This window comes from Anas platyrhynchos, chromosome 39, assembly GCF_047663525.1.
Source record: "Anas platyrhynchos isolate ZD024472 breed Pekin duck chromosome 39, IASCAAS_PekinDuck_T2T, whole genome shotgun sequence".
NCBI lineage: Eukaryota > Metazoa > Chordata > Aves > Anseriformes > Anatidae > Anas > Anas platyrhynchos.
The window spans coordinates 1,885,776-1,901,485 of NC_092627.1; the positions used below are offsets into that span (position 1 = coordinate 1,885,776).

The following is a 15,710-nucleotide window of genomic DNA, read 5'->3' on the forward strand; positions in this document are numbered from 1 at the left end:
GAACTGAAAAACAGCATGACATGGAAGTTACTAATGTGCTATACAACACAGTTCTGAAAAGAAGCACAACAGACCCCAGATCAGATTATTGATCAATATTATGATCAGCAACTTTTAAAATGATCTAATGCTTGTAACAATTTATTTTTAAAACACTGGTCAGATCTGTCATCTCAACCTTTGTGCTCCACGCTAGGCACCAAGAAGACTTGCTGTGGTTTGACCCTGCAGGCAGCTCAGCACTACAAAGCTATTCATCCAATGGGACGGAGGAGAGAACTCAGAGGAAAAAAAAAAAAAAAAAAAAAAAAAAGTAAAAGTTCATGGGTTGAGATAAAGGAAATTTAATAGAACGCAAAAGGAATTATTATTATTACTATTATTATTATTATTATTGCCACAAATCAACTAAGGTCATGATATTTTTGTGTGTGTATCAAAAGATATTTTGATATTTTCTTAGTTTTGTCTGAGATGGAGTTAATTTTTCTTCCTAGTAGCTGGTATGGTGCTGTGTTTCATTACGGAATCACAGAATAGTTTGGGGATGAAAAGACCTTACAGATCACATAATTCCAACTCACCTCCCATGGGCAGGGACACCTTCCACTAGACCAGGTTGCTGAAAGCCCCATCCAAACTGGCCTTGAATGCATCAAGGGATGGGGCACAGATCTAATAGATCCATGTCCTTCTTATACAGAGAGTCCCAGAGCTGAATGCAATCCTTGAGGTGTGGCCTCACCAGGGCCAAATACAGAAGGACTATCACTTCCCTACATCTGTTGACCACGGTATCCTTGGTACAAGGCAGGCCTTCTTGGCCACCTTAGCACACTGATGGCTTATATTCAGCCGACTATCCACCAATATCCCCAGGTCCTTTTCCCCTGGGCAGCTGTCCAGCCACCCTTCCCACAGCATTGCATGGGGTTCTTGTGCCCCAAGTGCAGGACCCAGAACTTGGCTATGTTGAACTTCATGCAGTTGGCCTCAGCCCATGGGTGCAGCAATCAACAAGACACAAGTCACCTCACCAGCATTTTTAAAGCCATGGGCTGACTGCTGCTCTTGCAGCTTCTTAGCTACATGCAGTTGTGAGATATGTTCATCTGATTCGTGTCAGTATGGAACAATGCTAGGGCCGCATGGTATGATGAATGTGACCTTCTGTCTTACATACCCTTGTATAAGCACAAGTCTAAGAAAAACAGAGTGGTTAATGTATATAATTCTTGTATCTTGCAAAGGAATGCTTTAGCAATTCGTGTCAATAGAGAGTTTAAAGGGAAATGTATTTGTAGGCTTTTCCTTGGAGTCTCTGATATCTGGGGAGTTCAGAATAACTGCTAACTATTATGACTGTTGCATGGGACACTATGTAAGCCTCTGATATCTGGCCAGGAGATTAAGGAGACGGGGAGAGTTGAAGAACAACTAAAAGCTTGCAGGGGACGCTGCACAAGTCTCTGACATAAAGCCAAGTTGGACAAAGGAGAAGGACAAGAGGGAGGAAGACTATGAGCCTTCAGCATGAGAGAACCACAGAGACCCTCAGAGGGACCACCGGAGACTGATACACATGCTCCAGTAGGAGGGTTTGGATTCCAGAAACTAATTAAAATAGCCCTGTTTTTTTAGAAGTAGTAATGAATTTGTATCAGCCTAGGAACATAAAAATCATCCACTTGATGTAACTGGTGTGCATCTTGGTGGAGCAGAGAGTCCCGATGCACCCAGCGCTGTTTGCTTAGCTCTATTCCTTTAATAAATTGTAAACTTTGATTATAGTCCTATTTTGAAGATAGAGCCATTTATTACACAGCCAAGCCTTGTGCCTCTTGCTGTCCAGTCGTGGACTCAAGCAAAAGGGCATATGTGGGCCTTCTTTCTGTCTGGGTCCTCCTGGGTATGGAGGCAGAGGGGATCCCACAGTCAGCATGCCAAGCAGGTGCCTTCTGCTGGCCTTCCAGGGCCACTGGCAGATGTCAGCCCAAAAGTCCATACCGAGGGAGAAGTCAAGGATGACCTGTCAGCTACAGACAGAAGAGACCTCACAGTCCCTTTCTATGACACGTTCCTGCTGCTGCCCTATCCACTGCAGAGACAGAAGTGACCTCACAGTCCCTGCCACAGTCACATTCCTCCTGCTGGGGCAGGAGATCCTGACGCAGAGCTGACCTCTCTAGTCCCTTAGAGACTAGGGCTCACTTTTCTGGATTAGAAATTTAGCAAATGTGTCGTTCTGCTTGTGGTGTCAGGTCTGTGGTTAGGCTATGGGAAAGCTTTGTGGAATAGTTTTTTGTTTTACATCTGCCTAGAAGTCTGGGTTTAATAGAGCATGTTAATGCTAGTATTGAAGGCAGGGATTAGGGTGAGCACAAGGGTAAAGGCAAGGGCGAAAGACTATGGGCTGAATTTTGCTTCATGGAACACTTTGAGTTCAAGCATTAGAATAGGGGATTCCTGTCAGGGTGTTGGAGTAGCATTTAGGTTTAGGGGTTACTCTTTAAAACTCTTTAAAATTGGGTACTCTACAAATTGGTTACTCTTTAAAATTGGTTACTCTTTAAAATTGGCTAATGGCCTAAAGCAGCATCAACATTTCCTGCAGCCTCTTACCTCTACGAAATCGTTGTAGAGGATCGCTCACCCTGGCTTTGTGTTTCATGAATTACTGAAGGCAGATTAAGAGACATCAGTCAAGGCAGGGAGGTGCTCAGGTGAGAGCAATGTGGGAAAGCGAGGTGGATATCTATGTCCTGCAGGGAAACAGGTGCAGACATGTGACAGTATCGGACAGCCTGTGGTGGTTATTGTCAAGGATCTTTTGCAAGATGAAAGCCCCCGACGGAGCCAACAGCTTTGTCTGCTGGGCTCTGGCCCTTGTGTCTGTCAGTGATGCCTATGATGAGACACCTCATCCTTACAGCAGTAGGACCTCAGTGCCTCCTCAACCCCCTCCAGGAGCCTAGGAGATGTCCTCCTGTAGCCTTGTACTTGGCACTGCCCTTACCCACTGTGCATTGACCCAGGAAAGCCCTAAACCCAGCTGGAGGGACAGCATCTCCCTTCCCAGAGGCTGGGGTCAGGGCCCAACTGTTGGACTTCATGGGACACATCAAGGTTGCCTCAGCATCAGGGCCACCTTTCCTGGGCCCTGGTCTCCCCGTCATCGCTGCCTGCCCTTTTCTGCTAAGTCCATGGGGAGGCTTTGTCAGTAATGTCCCTCAGTGGGACCGTTAGCACTGTGAGAGGCTTTGGAGTTTGCATCAGATTTGGACTACTAGAGAAGCTGCTTCAGCCACCCAGATAAAGCTCCTCTGCCAGGCACAGCATTGCTGGGGGCACTGCGCGCAGCTGGCATGGGGAGAGGAGAGAAGGGGGAGAGAGGTTCAGGGCAGCCTGGGCAGGGGGAAGGCAGGGGAGAGCTGGCAGAGGGAGAAATCTTACTAGCCACCTCCCCATGGTAAATCTCTGGGTGCAGGGCAATGCTGCTGCACACCCTGCCAGGCTCTCCTGGAGCTGGCCCAGCCCTCAGCTGATGGGAGCTGTCAGGAGGATGCTCGGTGTTGGAGCTGAAGGGCATGCAGGGCTTGTGTGCTGCAGGGTCAGCGTGCAGGTCCCAAGGGCTCCCTTCTCTTGGGCCCGGCTGTAGGCAGTGCAGCTGGGGGTGCAGGCAGGGGTGGCCAGGGCTGTGGTGCAGAGCAGGGTCCCTGCTGTGCCCCAGAGGCTGTGTGCCATGGCAAGGCCTCTGCTACCTGCCAGGTTCAGCACTCAGCCTGCCCGGGGAGCTGCCCAGGGACTGCGGGGAGAAGCTGCGGGTGGAAGGAGCCCCCCTGGTACCTCAGGGCAGGACAGGGCAGGGTTCTGCTGCTGCCCAGAGCCTGCTGCCTGGGGCAGGCTGCTCACAGCCCCACACCTCCCAAGGGCACTGCACTGCAGAACTGCCCGGCAAGAGCTACCTGAAGGCAATGCACTTTTTAGAATCTGCTTCATTTTCCTGCCCATGTGCTGAGGCAGAAGGATGGTAATGGAGTAGGAGCATCTGTAGTAGAGACTAAGGCTCCTTGAGCATTGCTGCTGCTCTGAGGCACCTCACACACCTCAGCATACAGACCATACCAACACCATCTTTTTTGCTTTGTAAGGAGGTATTTGACCTTCTCCCGTTCTGCAGACAGGGAGATGACCTTTCCCAGTGGACTTCTCAGATCACTTAGGGTTCCCTTTTACGTGTTGCTGTAGACTAGGACTGACTGCTGCAGAGCCCACAGCACAGCCCTCTGCTTCTTTTGGCACCCTCAAAGCACCAACCAGAGAAAAAACAAGGAGCTGCTGAAAGCTCTTCCTGTGGAAGGAATGGGAAAGAATGTGTTCTGTGTGACTGTTCTATGAGACGTGCAAAGTATTTTGGTCAGAGAAGTCCTTAAATTTTACAATGTCACTTCTTCTTTTGGACAGACTACCTTGCTCAGGGACAATAAATATGTAACAACAGCTCCATCACTGAGTTCCTCCTGCTGGCATTCACAGACACACGGGAGCTGCAGCTCCTGCACTTCGCACTCTTCCTGGGCATCTACCTGGCTGCCCTCCTGGGCAACGGCCTCATCCTCACTGCCGTAGCCTGTGACCACCGCCTCCACACCCCCATGTACTTCTTCGTCCTCAACCTTGCCCTCAACAACCTGGGCTGCGTCTCCACTACTCTGCCCAAAGCCATGACCAGATTGCTCTGGGACACCAAGGCCATTCCCTATTCAGGATGTGTTGCACAGCTCTTTCTTATAATCTTTTTGAATTTAGCAGGACTTTCTCTTCTCACTGTCATGGCCTACGACCGCTACATTGCCATCTGCAAGCCCCTGCATTACGGGAGCCTCCTGGGCAGCAGAGCTTGTGCCCAGATGGCAGCAGCTGCCTGGGGCAGTGGCTTTCTCCAAGCTGTGCTGCACATTGCCAACATATTTTCACTGCCCCTCTGCTGTGGCAATTCTTTCAACCAGTTCTTCTGTGAAATCCCCCAGATCCTCAAGCTCTCTTGCTCAGACTCGTACATAAGGGAAGTTCAACTTAGTACGGTTACTGCTTTTCTATTTGGGGGTTGTTTTGTTTTCATTGTGGTGTCCTATGTGGAGACCTTCAGGGCTGTGCTGAGGATGCCCTCTGAGCAGGGCCGGCACAAAGCCTTCTCCACATGCCTCCCTCACCTGGCTGTGGTCTCCCTCTTTCTCAGCGCAGTTATCTTTGCCCACCTGAAGCCCCCATCAATTTCATCCCCTTCCCTGGATGTTGTTCTGGCATTTCTTTACTTAGTGGTGCCTCCAGTAGTGAACCCCTTCATCTACAGCATGAGGAACAAGGAGATCAAGGTTGCCATGTGGAAAGTGATGACTGGGTGTTTTTCTTGAGCAATATATTGCCTGCCTTCTTCTGTATATCACTCATAATGTAAATCATGATAGCTGAAGCCAGTGGGTATTATGTTCTTATGTTGTTATTGGTGTTCTGCTTTTTTTCTCCATTTTATTTTATCAAATATTTTCCACAAAGAAATATAATTCTTCATTTTGCTTGAGTATTTAAACCAATTAAAGTGACTTTTTGTCTTATATCATTCCTCTGAGACATTTTCTGTGGCTTCAGGGACAGTGTGCAGAGGCGGAGAGGAAGAGTTGTGGCAGTCCAGCCTGGGAGCACCAGTGCTGGGTCCATGCAGAGCTGCTCTCCTGCCACTGCCACCCTCTCCTGCTGAGCCCTGCTGGCGGAGTAAGGCCTGGCTGCTCCTGTAGCTTGGTGCCAGTGCTGCTGTGAGGCTGTGCTGGGACTGCAGGCATAGACAGACAGTGGGCACATGAGTGACACAGCTGGCCTCCAGAACAGCATTTGCCTCCTAAAAGGGCCATGCCTGAAGGCTCACATCATCTTTCAGTGTTGCTGTCACATCAGAACATGCTCAAAGAGAGTCCCAAAGGCTCCCTGGGACATAGGATGAGCTGGGAGAAGAGCAGGGCCTGTCCAGGTGCAGGAGAGACACAGGAACAGAAACCCTTTGCAGCTGCTGCTACCTGCAGGCGCATCGTGCGCACATGGAGAGAGGAACAAGAGCAGGCACAAAGGTCATCAGCTATCCCTAGGGGTGTCATGAAGGCCAGTGGGGCAGAGTGTCTTCAGGTCCCTTCTTCCTGAGAGTAACAACCATGGGACATCTGCCTGAATAGCAGAGAATAGTCCAGTTGAAGGCACCTTCAGAGACCGTCCAGTCCAAAGTGCAAGACCTGAATGCAGATCTGTGATGTGTTTCCTTGAACTCCCAAGGTCCCTGTGCCCATTCCTTATGCTGTGGGGCATCTCAGAGGAGGACAGAGCAAGGCGATACACCCACCACAGGGCTGAGGTGCCTCCCAGCCTCTGGCAGTGGCTGCAGGAGCCAGAGGGACCCTGCAAGTGCTGCAGTGCACTGTGTGTGTGTAAGGCAGGGACTGGTGTCTCTGAACAGCCCAGTGTGGATGAGCAGTGCACGAGGCCAGCTCAGATATGGACACCTCACAGAGCCTTGACATGTCTCTGTGCAGAACTCCAGTAATTACCCCGAGTGTTCCCATGAGATTTTTGTCTCCCTCCTTGCACAGGTTCATTGCAAATGCCTCTCTCACGCTACTCTGCCTTTTGGACTGGTGGTGACAGCAAACTGGTGGCTGTTGGTGACAGCCAACATGGCTTCACACAGGGCAGATTGTGCCTGACAAACCTGGTGGCCGTCTACGATGGGCTTACAGCATTGGTGGAGAGGGGAAGAGCAACTCACGTCATGAACTTTGACTTGTGCAAATCATTTGACACTGTCCCACACGATAGCCTTGTCTCTCAATTGAAGAGACATGGGTGTGATGGATGGATCACCTGGTGGGTAGGGAATTGTCTGGATGGTCACCCTCAAGGAGCTGGAGTCTACAATGTCCAAGTGGAGGTCAGTAAAGAGTGGTGTTCCTCAGGGGTCAGTATTGGGACCAGCACTGTTTAACACTTTGTCAGTGACATGGATAGTGTGACTGAGTGCAGTCTCAGTGAGTATGCTGATGACACCAAGCTGGGAGGTGCAGTCAATACGCTGGAGGGAAGGGATGATATGCAGATGGACCTGGACAGGCTTGAGAGATTTTCCTGTGGGAACCTCATGAGGTTCACAAAGGCCAAGTGCAAGGTCCTGCAGCTGGACTGGGGCAATCCCAAGCACAAATACCGGCTGGGTGGAGAATGGGTTGAGAGCAGCTCTGAGGAGAAGGACCTTGGGTACTGGTGGATGAGAAGCTCAACCTGTGACGGCAATGTGGGTTTGCAGCCCAGAAAGCCAACTGCATTCTGGGTGGCATCAATCAAGTTTGGCCCAAAGGTTGACAGAGTTGATTCTCTCCCTCAGCTCTGCGTTTCGGTACTGCATTCAGCTCTGGGGCTCCAAACTCTAGAAGGACATGGAAGTATTAGAAGTAGTCTAGAAGAGGCCAAAAACATGATAGAGAGGCTGGGACATCTTTTCAATGAAGACTGGCTGAGAAAGCTGGTTCTCTTCAGCCTGGAGAGACCCTATAGCAGCCTTCCAGTACCTAAAGGGGGCCTTTAGGTAACGTTTTAAAACTAAAAGAAGGTGCTTTAAAATTAGGTATAAGGAAGACATTCTTTCCTTTGGGGGTGGTGGTCAATGGAACAGGTTGCCCAGAGAAGTTGTGTCAACCTATCCCTTGCTCCTTTGTGGCCAGAAGCCTCCCATGCCAAACCACGACAGAACTCCCCCCCCCCCCCCCCCTCCCTCGCAAGTTGTTGTTTAACCTCATCTTTTCTGCATGAGGCCTCCTCTGCACCACAGAACCCAATCTCAGTTCCCACTTTGCCACAAGCGCTTTGCATGGGTGCTACAGGGCCTAACACTACCATGTCCTGCCCTGGCTCTGCCATCCCGCTGGGCAGATTTGAGGGTGACAAAAGCAAAGGGATACATTTGGGTATGGAATGTGGGGCCTGGCAGAGACAAGGAGTCGAGGGAGAGGACAGGGCGAGGCAGCAAAGGCAGCACAAGCAGTGGTGTTGGTGCAGGACCATGTTTGTACAAGGAGCCTGAGTGGGCAGCAGCTGGCAGGAGGCTAGGGTGATACTGTAAAAGCCAGTCAAAGTAACTCTCTAAGACTCAGTTTGGAGTTTTAGAAAGCAGGCATTCTTTTACCGAGGTGCTGGACGCACAGGGGATCACTCCAGTGCTTACAGAACTGTTTGAGCTATAGGGCTTATATACAAGCAAAACATACATGTTAATCACATTTCCCCAAAACATATTCATACTACTTCCTGTAACTCATGAAAATCAGAAAGTGTCGCTGACACATGCACATTTGTTTCCCCTGTCTTTCAGGGGTCTCTGGTGGTCATCGGTAGTCTTCCTCACTATATTCATCAGTTGAATCCAGTTCTTGTCCATGCTCAAGTCATCGAAATCTTTCTTCTCTTATTCTTTCATCTTAGGCATGCATACAAAGCTTAGGTGGTTACACATCCAAGGATATATGCATAGCATGAGTTTCTCACCTAATCTTCTGACACATGCTCTAGGCCTGGGTCACCTTGCCCTCAGTCTGAGATACAAGTCTGTAGGCTCTTATAGATAAAGCTGACTAATTAGTGACTAAAGTAACATGAGGGATAAAAGTTTATAAACTTCCTTCTCTCTAACAAAACCTAGTAAAGTTCTCACCTATCTGCTAATGAATGGAAGGGATGTGGTGAGGTCCCTGTCGCTTTACGGCCTTGTTGCCTCGCAGGAGATGTGCTGGCTAGCAGGCCTTGTGAGGTCACCCAGCACCTGACAGAGCACCCCAAGGCAGCAGGGATGGCACTGGAGAGGCGGGTGGCAGAGCCCAGCCAGGGGCTGCCTGTGGGTCCCCTCTGCTGCAGCCGCAGGGCTTGGGGCCACTGAAAACCAGGCACCTAGGGGGCTAGAGAGAGGTCAGCTCTGCCTCAGGATCTCCTGCCCCAGCAGGAGGAATGTGACTGTGGCAGGGACTGTGAGGTCACTTCTGTCTCTGTAGTTCATAGGGCAGCAGCAGGAACGTGACACAGAAAGGGACTGTGAGGTCACTTCTGTCTGTAGGTGGCAGGTCACCCTTCACATAGACCTGGGATCTGTACTTTTGGGCTGATATCTTCCAGTGGCCCTGCTAGGCCAGCAGAAGGCACCTGCTTGGCGTGCTGACTGTGGGATCCCCTCTGCCTCCATACCCAGGAGGACCCCGACAGAAAGAAGGTCCGCATATGGGTCTTCATGGGCCCGCATAAGTACCTCAGCCTCTACCTTATCTCCAGATCAGCACCAGATTTTCCCAACATCTAACAAGAATGATGATTCTCCTTAATCCTCCTTTATTTAAAGTGTTTATATAAACAGTTTTTTATTGTCTTTGACAGTAATAGACAGATTTAGCACCAGCTGGGCTTTGGTCCTTCTAATTTTGAGCTGCACAACCCCATAACATTCAGGACATAGCTCCAGACAAACTGACAGCATGCATGAGAAGGAAGTAGGGAAGCGGTGGAACCTGGCATCCTTCCATCCCCTACCATTCTGTGACTCTGTGCTGCAATTCCATTCAACTGGTTACTCCTGTGTTACCCAAACTTTCCTGCAACTCCTGATGCTGCTGTCTTGTCAGAGATAGCACAATCACACGAAAGTTGAACCATCTGCCTGCAGACATGAACTGCTGACAGAATGGAGCATCAGTGTGGTAGGACCTTGAGAAACTGCAGGATTTTGCCAACAGAAACCTCTTGACATTTACAATGAGAAGAGCTTTGTCCTACACCAGAGGAAGAGTAACCCCACACATCGGGGCAGACTGGGACCCAGTTTCCCAGTCTACAGGCAAAAGGGAATGAGGTGCAGGTCTGGAAGTTGCTAAGTTACTCTGGTCATCAGAGGAGCAAGGGCATAGGCAAGGCTGAAAGTCCCAACAAACTGAGGTCTTTGTGTCCATGCCTGTGGTTGTTGTCTCTGTCACTGAGGCCTATGAGGAGACAGCTCATTGCTAAAGTACCAGGGCCTCCTCATCCTCCCTGATGAACCAGGCAGGGGTCGTACCATTCTCCTGCACATCCCCATCTCCTACTGCCCCAGGAAGAGCCCGGAGCAAGGTGGAAAGGGAAAGGATCTCCCTTCCCAGGGGATGGATGTCAAGGCCTGGCCCTTGTGCTTGGTGAAACACATCCAGTTTGTCCACACATCAGTGTCAACTTCACATTGCCTTTGTCTCCTTTTCCTCAGTGCCTCCAATGTTCTGCTCTAACGAGCTCCAAGGGAGGCTGTGTCAGTGCTGGCCCTCGGGGGACACTGCAGGAAACTTGAATGTGACTTGGGCTTCTTGAGAGGTTCTTTCACCTTGCTTTCAGTGCCTGAGGTTTGTGGGCTCATCAGGAAAGCCCCCAGAGGGGTGACTGCAATGCCTTGGGCTGGGCCTGTACTGCTGAGCTGAGCTGGGCTCCTGGGACAGAGAGAGCTTGTGGCAAGAGAGCCCTGGTGCAGAGAGACAGCTCTGCCCAGGAGCAGCTCCTCTGCACAGCGCAGCAGGGCTGGGGGCTCTGACCACAGGCACCCAGGCAAAAGGGATTCCAGGCAGCCTGGAGGGTGCGCACAGAGGAGAGCTCAGTGCAGGAGAAACCTTCACATCTCTGCCCACGGTAAGTCTCTGGCTGCAGGACAGTGCAGGGGAGGTTTGTGGAAGGGGCTTCTGGATGCGGGATGTCTCTGCCTGGCCAGGAGCTGCCAGGATGTCTCTCGTGGCTTGTGCGGTGTGGAGGAGAAGGTTCTGCAGGGCAGCTGCAGGGGTGCCCAGGGCTGTGGTGCAGAGCAGGGTCCCTGCTGTGCCCCAGGGGCTGTGTGCTGGGGCAGAGCCTCTGCTGCCTGCCAGGCTCAGCACTCTGCCTGCCTGGGAAGCCCAGGGGCTTTGGCAGAGGAAGGGTAGGGCAGGGGCTGCCCGCAAAGGGAAGGCTCTTTCTGCACTCTGCCTGCCTCTTCTGCTCTGATTCTGGGGCAGGCTCTGTGTTAACAGAGTGGTTGGATTTGCACAGGTGGCTGAGCTTCCTACTGCATTAAACATTGAGACATGCACAGCTTAGTGATGAACCTGAGAATATCCCTTCCCTTCTCTCTGCCTACAGACTGCTCCATGGCATTTCAGAACCGTTCTTTAGGACATGCAGAGAGGAAGATGTCCCTAGAGCTGTCCCCATCCCCAGGAGGTGTCTGCAGGGCAGAGCTGTGCACACAGCAGGTGGAATGGGGTCTGTGAGCATGGACAGGAGGAGACATGGGGACAGAGAAAGAGCTGCCAGCAGGGACAGCTGCAGGCAGCAGGGACATGGGCAGGCAGTGAGAGGGAGCTGCTCCCTTCCTGCCATCCCCTGCAGTGCAGGTGCCTTCCTTGCAGCACCCCCTGGTCTCCTTTCTTTCCCTTAGAGCTTCTGTCACGGCTTGTATAATATGGGGGGCTGAGAATATGGGATGTATGAACCCTAAATCTCTGTGTAAGTAGTCACATTTGTTGCAGGCCCCCTCCACCTTCCTCCATGGAAGAAAGCACAGAATCATTGAATCATAGAATATCCCGAGTTGGAAGGGACCCACAAGGATCATTGAATCCAGCTCCTGGCTCCACAGAGGTCTTACCCCCAAATTCCTACCATATGACAAGGAGCATATTCCAAACGCTTCTTACACTCCAGAGCTCTTGTCCCTCTGCTGTCTGTGCCAGCCAGATGGCACAGGGCTGTGAGGACAGGCTCTACTTTACCAACACCGCAGCCTCTGCACTGGGCTGGGTCTGCCCTGCCTGCCCATGCCTGCTTCTTTCCCTTGCCCAGCGTGGCAGCTGGTGGTGTCTAATTTTGACGGGGAGTGCTGTGCATGGCGGGTGAAGCAGGAGAAGATGCTCCCTTTTCTCTCCGGCCCGATACGCACGATCCACCTGCTGATATTGTCTCCTGGATATTGAACAGGCAAGACGCACACAGAGTCACACAGTCAAACACCCCTCACTCAACAGAGGGAGTCACTTCCCAGGAACCTTTCCTCTTGGAACCTCAAATGGAGCAGAGCAGGCTCACTGGGAGCTCATGGGCAGAGGAGGCTGCAGTGTACAGCACACTCAGGAAACAAAGGGCAGAGCTCCAGTCAGGGAGAGAGAAAAAGATCCTCTTGAAACAGGAAATGTAAGGCATTAATTGGGAATTATCTGAATTTTGCTCAGAGACTTTACTTGTGACGTTCTCTATTTGTTTCTCATTTGGCAGTGTCCATGACAAATGTGTCCAGCAAATGCCCAACATCAGCTCTGTGAGTGAGTTCCTCCTGATGGCATTTGCAGAAACACGGGAGCTGCAGCTCCTTCACTTCGCACTCTTCCTGGGCATCTACCTGGCTGCCCTCCTGGGCAACGGTCTCATCCTCACATCCATAGCCTGTGACCACCGCCTCCACACCCCCATGTACTTCTTCCTCCTCAACCTCGCCCTCCTCGACCTGGGCTGCATCTCCACCACTGTCCCAAAAGCCATGGCCAATTCTCTCTGGGACACCAGGGCCATCTCCTATCACGGGTGTGCTGCACAGGTTTTTCTGTTTATTTTCTTGTCTGGAGCAGAGGTTTTTCTTCTCACCGCCATGGCCTATGACCGCTATGTTGCCATCTGCAAGCCCCTGCACTACGGGAGCCTCCTGGGCAGCAGAGCTTGTGCCACCATGGCAGCAGCTGCCTGGGGCAGTGGCTTTCTCAATGCTGTCCTGCACACAGCCGCTACATTTTCCCTGCCCCTCTGCCAAGGCAATGCAGTGGAGCAGTTCTTCTGTGAAATTCCCCAGATCCTCAAGCTCTCTTGCTCAGACTCCTACTTAAGGGAAATTGGGTTTATTGTATTTAGCTTTTGTTTAGGTCTTGGCTGTTTTGTTTTCATTGTGGTGTCCTATGTGCAGATCTTCAGGGCTGTGCTGAGGATGCCCTCTGAGCAGGGCCGGCACAAAGCCTTTTCCACATGCCTCCCTCACCTGGCCGTGGTCTCTCTGTATCTCAGCACTATTATGTTTGCTGGCTTGAAGCCCCCTTCCATCTCCTCCCTATACCTGGACTTTGTGGTGGCATTTCTGTACTCAGTGTAACCTCCAGCAGTGAACCCACTCATCTACAGCATGAGGAACCAGGAGCTCAAGCATTCACTGAAGAAGCTGTTTCAGTTGTCTTCTAGAATCAATTAGCTGTTGCTCTGCTTCTCCAATGGGAAAAACTCACCAAAAAAACAGGGTGGGAGACACAGCCTTTCAGTGCCACTTACCAGGTACACCAATGCAAACTGTGAGAAACGAAGCAAAAATGTTATTTACAGAAGGAGAGAAGATGAATCTCAGAATGTAGGGCTGCAGATACCTGTGGGCAGTACAGACACTGACATGTGGTCTCAAGGCTCCCTGTGTGGGGAGTAGGAGAAAGAGGCAAGTGCCTGTCCTGTGCCACCTCCCCGCCAGCCCTGCCCTTCCACAGGTGGAGTATTCCTCCCTTACTCAGGCACCAGCAGAGCTTTGCCTCCTCATCCTCCACAGGGAGATGAGCCACAGGCCTAGCTGTGTGTGAGGGGCCAGCAGACCTGAGCAGAAAAAAGCCATTTTCATGGCACTGAGACATCTGAATGGTCCAACCCTTGTCATTGGGTCTGTTCTCTGCAGCAAAAGGCTGTCACCAAATCCCAGGTCTGTGGTTGCTCCTGGAGCTCTGAGGACCTCTTCAAGGCCATCATGGTATCAACGATAAGGACCTATGAGGGTCAGCCCACCCATGGATCGCTGCAGTAGGTTGGTAGGATTCCATAGTTCACAAGGACACCTCCTTGCTCTTTTCATGAATGTCTGTATTACAAATTGCTACAAATCCCTACCTGTAAAGCAACTAAGTATTGCAAGAAACTATTAAGTTACCACTAGGAAAGTAAATATGGGCTTCTGATGCTTTCCCTAAATCTGCACCAATAAATACTATTTGAGGTGCTATTGCTACGACACTCATGAATCCACTTTGTGGAGGGAGCAAGGCATGGCACCTTCCCCTTCTTTCTTTCAGGCCAGTCATGATAGCTCTTGAGAAATGTAAACATCATTGGGTAACCCTAATGATATGCCTCCAGTGTTTTTTGTTTTTTTTTTTTTCCCCCCAATGGTAAACAACTAAACAAAAGGGGTACTAGAGGGCTGTTGGCATAACTGCCTTGAATGCAGTGAACATCAAATACTTGTGTACCTTGCCTGGTCTCGCACAGGACCCTTCTGTTGTGGGGTTGCTGAGAGCCGAAGAGCAGGTGCTGATGGCTGCCACAACAGTGCACCGGCAGCAATAGCACACTGACCTCCAAGTCCTCCAAGCTCAAGAGCTATGTATTCCTGTGAGCAAAATGTCAGACAAAGGGAGCAGGAGACCTGCTTGGATGATCAAGGAGATCCTGGAATGACTGAAATGAAGAAGGAAGTACACATAAAGTGGAAAAGGGGACAAGCCACTTGGGAAGAATGTAGGGACATTGTCCGAGAAAAGGTTTTTTTCAAATACATCAAGAGCAGAAGGAAGAGGAAGGAAAATGTGGGCCCACTGCTTAATGAGTTGGGTGCCCTCGTGACAAAGGATACAGAGAAGGCAGAATTACTGAATGCCTTCTTCACTTCAGTCTTCACTGCTAAGAGCGGCCCTCCGGAATCTCTGGCATTAGGAACAAGGGAGGAAATCTGGAGAAATGAGGACTCTCCATTGGTTGAAGAGCATCAGGTCAGAGATGTCTTAGGAAAACTTGACAGCCACAAAGCCATGGACCCCGATGGGATACATTCATGAGTGCTAAGGGAGCTGGCGGATGTTACTGCTGGTCCACTCTCCATCATTTTTGAAAGGTCATGGAGAACAGGAGAGCTGCCTCAAGACTGGAAGAAAGCTCATGTCATGCCAGTCTTCAACAAGGGCTAGAAGGAGGTCCCAGGTAACTACAGGCCGGTCAGCCTCACCTCCATCCCTGGAAAGGCAATGGAACAGCTCATCCTGGAGGTCATCTCCAGCATATGGAAAAGAAGAAGGTGATCAGGAGTAGTCAGCATGGGTTCATCAAGGGAAACCATGCTTCACCAACTTGATAGGCTTCTATGATGGAATGACTAGCTGAGTGGGTGAGGGGAGAGCAGCAGATGTTGTCTACTTTGACTTCAGCAAGGCTTTCAGCACTGTCTCCCATAACATCCTCATAGGCTAGCTCAGGAAGTGTGAGATGGAGGAGTGGTCGGTGAGGTGGGATGTGAGCTGGCTGGATGGCAGAGTTCAGAGGGTTGTGCTTAGTGGAACAGGGTCTAGTTGAAGGCCTGCAGCCAGCAGTGTCTCCCCGGGACCTACACTGAGTCCAGTCCTGTTCAGCTTATTTGTCAATGACCTGGATGATGGAATAGAGTGCACCCTTGTTCTGGTTTCAGTTAGGACAGAGTTCATTTTCCTCCTAGTAGGTGGAAGGGTGCTATGTTTTGGATTAGGATGAGAAGAGTGCTGAGAAGAGCAATCAGCAAGTGTAAAGATGTGCTGTTTTGTGTCAAAGTGCTCTGTTTTGAGTCAAAGCTCTCCTCAGGCTCTCCGTCTTGCCAGATGTTAACT

The 15,710-nt window shown here is 50.7% G+C and overlaps 1 pseudogene; it reads left to right on the top strand.

The window, feature by feature from the left end:
* Positions 1 to 12,361: 12,361 nt before the first annotated feature.
* Positions 12,362 to 13,294, top strand: LOC140001223 (olfactory receptor 14C36-like; annotated as a pseudogene).
* Positions 13,295 to 15,710: the final 2,416 nt, after the last annotated feature.